This window comes from Engystomops pustulosus, chromosome 6 (assembly GCF_040894005.1).
Source record: "Engystomops pustulosus chromosome 6, aEngPut4.maternal, whole genome shotgun sequence".
In the NCBI taxonomy this organism is placed as follows: Eukaryota; Metazoa; Chordata; class Amphibia; order Anura; family Leptodactylidae; genus Engystomops; species Engystomops pustulosus.
The window spans coordinates 117802696-117813186 of record NC_092416.1 but is presented as its reverse complement, the minus strand read 5'-3'; the positions used below and the strand labels follow the sequence as shown (position 1 = coordinate 117813186).

The following is a 10491-nucleotide window of genomic DNA, read 5'->3' as shown; positions in this document are numbered from 1 at the left end:
GTATCAGTGCTTAGTAGGACCGTGCGCCTGATTTAACATGCAAAATCTGTCACATGCCCTATGTTAAAGGTGCACCACAAAAAAGTTGGTAAAATCTGTCGGGCCAATGCAGGGAAGCAATGAATTTGAGAATGTGTTATTTTGTCATCCTGAGTACATATAAGAAACTAGTCTTCGTGGGAATACCCCTTTGCCCTATAAAATTTGGGCAAACAAGTTTTTTTGTTTCACTGGTACACTTTTGTGAGCTACAAAATATTTGTTTTTCCATTAATGTGGCCATGTGAGGGTTTATTTTTTTGCATAAATGTTTCAATGATACCATTTTGGGGTGACTATGTCCTATTGCTGAAAATGTATTGACTTGGGGGAGGGTTGTAGAAATAACACAAATTCTGTGATACATTTTTGACTTTTTATTTCCCCTAGTAATATCTTATATTTATTTTATGGGTCAGCACTATTAAAGAAATAGCAAATTTCTATATTTTTACTAATTTTGTAGAATAAAACCTAATATGGGTAAAAAAATCTATAATTTTTGCATTGTGATTTTCCAAGTGGAATAACTCCTTAAATTTTTGGTCTGTAGAGCTGGTCTAGAGATTTTTTTGTAAGACATGTTGTGCTTTACAGCAGAACCTTTTTTTTCGTCTAGATAGGAAGACTTTTTATCACATTTTATGTGGAAATATATATATATATCACAATTTTTGGTTGTATTTTTTTTTCACGCTGCTATTCTTGCAGGGTTAACAATGATTTTTTTTTTATAGTAAGGGTCATTATGGACATGGTTTGTATGGTGATTTTTTGTTTTATATTTAAGTGCTATATGTAACGGGGCTTTGGAGATTTTCTTTTCTTTAATTTATTGCTTTATTTTTATTTTAAAACATTGTTTCGTTTGTGATTGCGTGTTCATTATAATAATATTCAATATTCAATTATTCACCACAATACCCTGCAATACTGATGTAACAAGAAAAAACAGCTGCACTGCAGACAAATAATGTAAGAAAAAGCAAAAATTGTGGTCTTAATTCCATGTGATGTTTCAGAAATAGCCTTATGCAACCATGCTTGAAACACATATAGAGCCCTTATGGTTGAAGAGTTGTCTGTGTCTATACTTTTTACCAGTGGAGTTTAGGCTTCAATTGTGTTCAGCAACAAGGTGTGGACTGGCCATAGAGTATTTCCGGTGGCTGTCAAACAGGAGATGGGGCTGCTCGTTCCATTTCTCACTGCATGCTGTTCAGCTCTATGGTTTGGCCAGGCATATAACTTCCTGCTTCCAAAATTTTCCCTCCCTTATAGATCCATATGATAAGCTAACCTATTATAAGGATGCACAGCAGAGGGATGGCAGTGCCTGTGCAGCCTTTTCTCCCCTATAGACCCCAATATCGGCCTCCTCCCTGGTCTTGCATCCTGCAGCTAACAAAGGTGCTTTAGCTAGACATAGGAGGCTACAAACCCACAGCATAGCTCAGGATTTGCAGCATGGAGTAAGAAAATGAGGCAAGGGGGACTACTGACTGGTGCAAGGCAGCCATGTCTGTAGTGGGTAGGGCAGGGAATGTTTGTGTCCTTTGAGTGGGGGACCTGTATGTTGTGAGTGCGGGAGGTGGACTGTGTGTTTTGAGTGGGGATGAGAGCATGTGTGTTGTCAATGGGCGAGGGGAGTGCGTGTGGGCAGTGAGGGAGGAGAGGCTTACATGTTGTCAGTGGGGGATGGAAACTTGTGCATTGTCAGTGGGGGGCTTGTGTCTTATCATTAGGGAGGTATTAAATGCTGTCTGTACATGTACACTCATATGTATTGTGTTACGTGTTTAGGTCCAGATAGATACAAATGCGGCTGATTTTGTCCATGCTGAGAATTAGCCATATTTGCGCAATTTTGGCTGCATGATTGTAAGGCAAAATCTTCAGATCGCTTATCAATGCGATAAATGGTATTGCTAAGAATTTTTTTAAATGGACCTTTTCTTTTTGAATATTGAATTGGCTTATGTAATCAAGTCTGGATGTGTGAAAATGCCTCCTATTTTTTCCTTTCGGAAAAAGGAATTCAAACTTATAAAGGGTCTTTCATTAGCAGCACAATTTGCTTCTTAGAAAACATATTGATGATACTTTTTTCCCAATGCATTTCAAACTGGAAATAATTTATGGGCAGAAGCGACAGCCTGATGGTACCAATAAGGGGCATAAGCAATGTGAGTGCCTAGGGAAACATTGACCTTAAAATATGGTCCTAGGTCAGAATTGTATAGTGTGGTAGGCATAATGAGAGGCACAAGTAAGTTTTCTCTTTTTCTCTCATCTTCCGCTTCTTTTTTTCTTTTTCCTGTTGTTGCTCTTATGTTTTACAATGCTGGCTGCTGGTGATGTGGTAAGGAAATCTTTTATGTCAATGTTTTTCTCAAATGGAATGAGCCCGCATTATTCTACATTGGCGCTATAAACTCTGTAATGTTTACATCTTTGCCTTCTAATAAAAAATAGATTTACCATAATACAGTTTCTTATTCACTTAAATAATTTCTGATTTATATACATAATAGTAATCACAGTCAAGTGATAGGAAAAAATCATTTTATACACAAAGTCAACTTAAAGAGATTGAAAAGAAAGAAAAAAAAGCAAAAGTAAAATTAATGCAATTTTTTTGGCAGTTGGCATATGCTGAACAGGACTTAGATGATGTGTAAATCATATCTCCATGCTTATCTGTGTCTTTCAGTCCCCTTTGATGCCCACCATCTGTTAGGTGTTTAGGAATGTGGGTCAGGGCTCAAATCAGCAGGAACAGAACTGACTGGGAACAGATGGGAAACTTGTCACCATTAACGAGGGAACATCTGTCCTTTCCCCCAGATCTCCTTCCTTTCAGGTTCTGCATCAGCAAGAGGATAAAGAGGTGACAGATCTCCCGCTGTTAAGGCGCCATGTCACGTCAGAATGTCACTCTACTTAATGCTGATTTATGAGGCAGCTCTTAATATACCAATGCACAGACATTGTCCAGAAGTACAGTATTATATACTCTCAAGGCACATCACCTTATAATAATAAAAAAGTAAAAGATTTTAAAAACCTATGGGACCCTAATTTGCAATTGTTATAAAATCTAACTTTCTTTTTCTATTGAAAAGACTCGCTAAACTTCCTTTTCAGTAGTAATTTGTCTATCTATTAATAAGACATGAGAGCAATGGGAACAGGGAGGAGTTAAACTAAAAAACACCTACACATACTTACCCACGCTCATCTTCATCCCCGCAGTCTTCTTTGCTAAGTTTAAACGCCGGGATAACCTAGAAAAGAAACCTTTAATTAGCAACTGGAAATTATGCACGCCCTCGGCAGCTCTCTCTCCCATGCTGGGAGAGAGTGGTGATGTCACGTGAAAGGCGTGAAATCATGTCTCCTCCATGATGCATGCTTCCCTCTAACGAACGGGGGAATGCATAATTAGCAGCTAGGAACCCTGGATATCTTGTCCTCACACTCCAGGCTGCTAGTTATGTTTCTTTTCTAGAAAAACACTGCTGGGATCAAGATGAAGAAGAGGGTAGGTCAGTATGTGTAGGTGTTTTATAGTTTTTGGTAAATGGTAAATTTCCTTTAACTTGTCATGCCATATTTCTAAGGAAAGGTATGACCAGGTGACAATGACAGCCTCTCCACCAGAACTAAATCAATAACTTTCAATTGATCTCTTCTATTAACTACTTAAGGATTGTCCATTGTAAATATACATCATAAAGAGGTTGGAGCTATATAGAGAAGGCTCATAGGTTTTTCCTTCTCCATATAGGCAGATACCTGCAGCTAACTGCTGCATTTGGTGCCGGCAACAGTCGTGCCAGTTAACCTGTTAGGTTCAATGGCCAAAGCCGATCATTTCACATAAAATGCAGCAATAGTACTGCCAATCGGCATCCCCCACAACATCATCAAAGTTTGCTTTTTGGTTGCGATGACAGCTGGGAGTCTCTGGGAGGCTCCTATGGCTGCCAAATAATGCTCCCTTTAACAGCCTGCTTGAGGCAGTCTGTAATAAAGGATCTGTATATTAACATCATATTGCAATACAGTTATATAAACACTAGTTATATCAAACATCTAACAGTAGTAAATAAAATGGAAGTAAATTAAAAATAAATAAAAATCTAAATATGTCAGTTATCATCGCATCCCATAAATCTGTATATTCCAAAATATTAAAACCCTATATCAGAAAAAAGTGCCCAAATGTCTGAATCACCACTTTTTCACCATTTTACAACACATAAAATTTTGAATAAAGAGTGACAAAGTTGTACAGTCCCTACAATGGTAGCAATGAATACATCAGCTCGTCCAACAAAAAATTATTCCTTACAGAGATCTGTATACCAAAGTATGAAAGAGTTATTAGTGTCAAAATAGGGCAAAATGAAGAACAATTTATTTGTATGTCGAGCTCAAAGAAATCACACCAAGACAAAGTATAGTATAATAGCTCGATCTCTGTGGAGCAGTGATGCCATGCAAGGCTAGGCAGACTTGAGATGCTTTATTTGTGTCACAAAGGATTATATTGAAACCTTCAGTGGGGCAGGACCTGGGCTTGGTTACTCAGGGATAAAGAAGTAATGTCCATAGTCCATTGGTTGGTAAATTATTACATGGCCATTGCAGACACAAAGGCTCTGTTTTCCCTTGAGTAAGTACATCTTCATAGATGTAAACATTGGCTGTGTGGGTCTTGCATTCTTCAGTCAAAGAAGTGAACTTTGATCAGCTTCATCCATGGTCAAACGTCCTCTAAGTTTCAACATTCAGCAAGCATATGAAAAATAAAAGCATTTTCATTAAACACATGACAATAGTTCACATGTACAAAAGGTTAAAATTAAAAAAAATGTATTAAAACATAAGAAAACATATATAAATTTGCTTTCCCAGTGATCATACCAAACCAATACATGAGAGGTATTACATTGAGTGCACAGTGAAAATGGCATAAATGTGTTTTTTTCCACAATTTCATTGCATTTGAATTTTTGTTATGCCTTCTATTACAAAGCATGCAATATGAAATACTGTCATTAGGAAGGACAATTTGTTACACAGATAACTAGCCCTCATACAGCTCTGTAGATGAAAAAAGGAAAATGATGTTAGATTATCACTGGGTGCAGAGCATAAGAGAGAGGAGGAGTTGCTGATAACAGAAGGATCATGGGACCTGTAGTTTTCAGTGGTGGCCATCTTGGAGATAACTCCACCTACTTTAGAATTCCCTAAACATTTTGTGAATCATAAATTCAATCTATTTAAGCTCCATTTTGTGACATTGAGTTTTGTTATATTTATTTATAGTTTTATGAGTTTTTGGATCAGACAGTTCATATTTGTGGAATATCCCTTTAAGTACAAACCTAAAGAACCTATCTTATATGTAGCCTGGAGACAGTTTGTACCTATCATTTTACAGTGTTGATCCAGGATGGGTGGACATCAAATATCCTATATTTATCATAATTTCCCTGAATCAAATTTTTCTTTTTTTATAATTCCAGTCCCCGTAGCTTGTAGGTAAGAGACATACCTATATGCTATAACCACAGTTCGTTTTTAAATTTGTCACTAAAATGATTTGTTATTAGAAATGCATTTAGCCCCTTAAGAAACAATACATTTTTATTGAAGGAAACATGGAAAGATAGGAGGAGACAAAGCAGGTACAGTTTGATCATGCAAGACCGGTAGAAATAATTCATTAGTGTCTCTACAGTAACTGTAAAGAGTACTTTCCTATATAGGTGTCTAAATAGTCTTTCCTGCAATTAGGATATTAGAGGCTCTGGGAAAATAGAAATAGTTACTGTAAATATAGTAAAGAGTGAAGGGTAGGACATTACAAAAGGTTGAAATCAAGAAAATAAGAGGTTACTGTAAGCTGTCAGCAAGTCTAAGATTAATTTCAATTGAAGTAAAAGAAAGGGGGATTTGAAGTTATCTGTGATGACATCATCAGACCATGTCAGTTGTGAGCTGATGCTCAGCACAGAATGCAGAGCTACTTGGGGGTGGGGGATAGGTAAAAATCTCTAATACAATAATAAATACAATAACCCCCCCGCCCCATACTGGTGGAAATATAAAAACTCTTAGAGGAGTTTTCTCACAAAAAAGTTAGGCCCTATCCATGGGAGTTAAATAATAACCTACCTTTAATAACCTCTTCAAATCTGCCATGCTTCTTTAAAGGAAATATACCATCAAAATCATGTATGAGAAACCAGGGACACTTACTCGTAGATCCAGGGACTGCGGTAGTATTCTTATGTTTGTCATCTATTGCTTCCTCCCCTGCTCCTTCAGCACTGGTGCAATGAGCAGGAAGTTCTTACTGCAGAAGTGCTGAGAAAGCAGGAGAGCAGTGAGAAAGTGTAACAATCTGTAAAGCCAAATCACAGAGGGTCTTGGGTAGCCCCTCAGGCTCATTAGCATAGTGCTTGGATCTATGAATAGATTTTCTTTAAACTGAACCGATCCCCTTTCCTATCTTTGTCTATGACATCCACTTGATTTTGGTACTAGTTCATGGTAGTAAATATCAAACCACGTACAAAAATTAGAATGACGGGGGCCCACAATTTTCATACAGCATAGGGTCGTTGACGCTTAACCCCTTACCGACGCGTGACATAGTAGTATGTCACACAATCGGCTGCAGGAAGCTGCATATTACAGCAAACACTTACCAGTAACACCCGCAATCGGTGCCAACACCTGATTTTAGATGTTAACCCGTCCATTCCAGCTTTGCCGGCGGCTTAAAAAAGATGGCTCTCCATAATGTAATCGGGGGGCAGCGATTGTAATGAATAAGGAGGAAAATCCCCATATACTGCCATATTGTAGTATGGCAGTATATGATAAGTTCAATTAGACAACCTAGGGTTAAAGAATAACTGTAAAGTTTTTTTATTTTTCATAAATTAATAACTCTGGGGATGTAAAACAACTTTTCCTATTATCTTTGTTACCTATATCCAGTAGTTTCCTTTCTATCCCCTTCAGATTACCTCAGTGCTCCAATCGTTGCTTCCTCTCCATGTGCTGATAAGCCCTGCGAGTCAGTACTTTGTTTATCTGATGGTTTCATGGAAGAGGGAGGAGCTGCCGCTCCCTGCTCCCAGAGGAGGAAGTCATGTGAATGTAGCAGAGCTGGAAGTGTCAATCCAGATGTCTCCTACTCAGAATATTGAGGTACAAGTTCTCCCTGTTCCCTCAGTTCTTCCAGTTTCTCTCTCTCTCTCCTCATGTTGCTACCCCACCTTGTCATGGGCAGTATCAGCTCTGTGCAGCTAAGCTATTAACCCTTAGTGCTCATACAGCACAGGTATAGACTGCATGTACTAATGATTTCTCCCATCTATTACATGTTCCCTGATCCACGTTGGTCACCATATACATCCTGCATATGCACTGTGCAGTGTTCAGTGGATTTATTTGTGGGAAATTAAATGTATTTAATGCTAAATTACTTTGAGAGGGAACACAAAGCATCATGGGATCTGTGGGCAAGCTAACTGGCCTCAGCTTGAGGACATAGACAGACAGACATAATTCTCCACCCACTTCACCTCTAGTGAGAGAGAATTTTGTCAAATACTTTAAAGGAAACCTACCATTTCAAATGGTAGGTTTAAGCTGTAAACACCGAGCACCAGCTCAAGGTGAGCTGGTGCCGGTGCTTAGTTTCGTTAGTGTTAAAACCGCGGTATCGCGGTTTTAACACTTTTTAAACTTTATAGCATAAACTGCTTCGGCACTGCGTGTGCACGATCGTGCGTGCGCCTACATAGGAAATGCCGCAGGCGTTGCGCGCGCACGGACGCGCGCAGCGCCGAAGTGGCTTCTGCTATAAAGTTTAAAAAGTGTTAAAACCGCGATACCGCGGTTTTAACACTAACGAAACTAAGCACCGGCACCAGCTCACCCTGATCTGGTGCTCGGTGTTTACAGCTCAAACCTACCATTTGAAATGGTAGGTTTCCTTTAAGAACAGAGCAGAAATCATTCAGCTTGTTTTCAGAGGGGAAACCACATATGGTAATTTGGTAAAATCACTAGTTACACTTTAAAGTACCCAAGAAGGGTCATAGAGTCCTAAAGATAGAAGCACTGAAAACGTCATTGAAATTCACAAAAAATAACATCACCTACGGCTCCGTACATTGAAGTATGAAAAAGTTATCAGCACCAGAAGATGGCAAACTAATTTTTTTGTGCAGGAGGTTTTAATTTTTGTAAATGTATGAAAACATTATAAAACATGTACAAATTTGGTATCCCTGTGATCGCACTGACTTAAAGAATTAAGTAGACATATCATTTGGGGTGCACAGTGAAATCCGTAAAAAAAAAAAAACTGCACAAATGCTTTTTTTCACCAATTTCACTGCATTTTGAATTTTCTTTCTGCTTCCCAGTATACAGCATTGAATATTGTATACTGTCCCTATGAAGTGCAATTTGTTACGCAGAAAACAAGACCTAACAAAGCTCCTTACATGAAAAAATAAAAAAGTTATATATTTTTGAAGGTGGGTAGTGAAAAATGGAAACGCAAAAATGAAAAAGGCAGGAAGTGGTTAATCCACCTCTGATGATCCTCTACTATGTCTAAGGCCTCATTCACACGACCGTGAGGGGGACAGTGATCTGGTCGCATGATTTGTGACCAGATCACAGCCCCCCATAGACCTATATTGCTCCTGGTACTGATGCGGTGAGCAAACGTTGTCTCACCGCATCGTGACCAGACCAGATGGCCGCATCGCAAAATATAGAACATGTCCTATTTTTGGACAGATTTGCGATGCGGCCATTCCAATAGAAGTGTATGGAATTGTAATAAATCGGGGCTGCTTACGTTGCCAGAAGGGATCCACCGCATGCGGCCGTTCACTGTGCTGTGGGTTGCCGTGGAGACGCGATCACGTGACCGCTGCAGAACGTGACCTCAGCACTGCTCTCAGCTGTCAGCTGAGTGTCTGAAGAGTGTGCAGAGCAGGAGCCTGTGAAATGTAAGTTCAAAGAGTGTCCAAGTGTATGAAAGGGTATGAAAGAGTGTGCAGTGTGCAAGGGGTGTGAAAGAGTGTGCAAGGGGTGTGAAAGATTGTGAAAGGGGTGTGAAAGAATGTGCATGGGGTGTGAAAGAGTGTGCAAGTGTGTGCAAAGATGCATAAAGGGTGTAAAAGGGTGTGCAAGGGTGTGAAAGGTGTGCAAAGATGTGTAAAGAGTGTGCAAGCCATTTAGTATTCCATGCAATGTACTGAGTAATTGAGGAAAAAATGCATGCCCCACATTCTCTATTGGACTCTGTTTTTCAGATTTCACTATTCTCTCAAGCTGACACCTCCCCTTTATTCTTTGGGTTGGTACGTGCGCTGGGATCCAAAATTTATATAGGTTTTAGGAGATTTTAACCCCTTAATGACCTGGCCCTTTGTCATTTTTTATGTTTTCATTTTTCACTTCCCTCCTTCAAATATCCATAACTTTTTTATTTTTCCATGTACAGAGCTGTGTGACGGCTTGTTTTCTGTGTAACAAACTGCACTTCATAGTGGTGGTATTTAATATTCCATGCCCTGAACTGGGAAGCGGGAACAAAAATCCAAATGCAGTGAAATTGGTGAAAAAACCCATTTGTGCCATTTTCTTGTGGGCTTGGATTTTACGGCTTTTACTGTGCGCCCCAAATTACATGTCACCTTTATTTTTTTGGTCAGAATTATTTTTTTTTAATTATGTGGGGTCCACCCTATCGTTTATTTTAATTTGTTTTGGCCAATAAATGAAAATAAATAATAGGGTGGTACCTACATAATTAAAAAAAAACAATTCTGACCAAAAAAATGATGTAGGGTTCCCCCTATTAAAAGAGTGAACCCCACATCTTTTTTTATCCAATTTTTTGCCAAAAAATGAAAAAAAAATTGACGTGAGTTCCCCCCGATTGTCCAAATCAGCCAGATACAAAAAAGCAGCAGCAGCCTGCCATTGCTGAGCTGGGATAGCCCGCTGTTAGGAGGCTATTCCAGCGCAACAATAACAGCCTGCAGCCGCCCCACTACCTGATCATCTATAGACGGTCAGGTACTGGTTTGTACCCAGCTCTTCCCAGCACCCCTGGTGGCGGTGGGTACCGGGGTAATGGAATGGGCGTTAGTGTGAATTTGCCAAAAAAAAAAAAGGCAAACACTAAGGCCAGCCCTTAATAATGAACACCGTCAACTAGACAGCACCACTATTATGGCTGATTATAGAGTCTCGCAAAGAAATAAAAAACACTTTTAATTACAAAAAGAAAGTTTTATTGAAAGAAAATGCGGACACACCCTCGTTGACCAATTTATTTGTAAAAAAAATGCCAGTCATCGACGGAATCCTACGAATCCGAAGTAGTCCACAGCA

At 39.1% G+C, this 10491-nt stretch overlaps 1 long non-coding RNA gene across 1 annotated transcript in view; it reads right to left on the bottom strand.

Annotated features, from left to right (window-relative positions):
* Window positions 1-4130: 4130 nt before the first annotated feature.
* LOC140066047 (uncharacterized) overlaps window positions 4131-10491 on the bottom strand; it is an 82631-nt gene continuing 76270 nt past the window's right edge. Inside the window, exons 4-5 of the long non-coding RNA XR_011848084.1 lie at window positions 6316-6412; window positions 4131-4821 (exon numbers count right to left, since the gene is read on the bottom strand). This is a non-coding gene — a long non-coding RNA (uncharacterized lncRNA). The remainder of the gene's footprint in view (window positions 4822-6315; window positions 6413-10491) is intronic.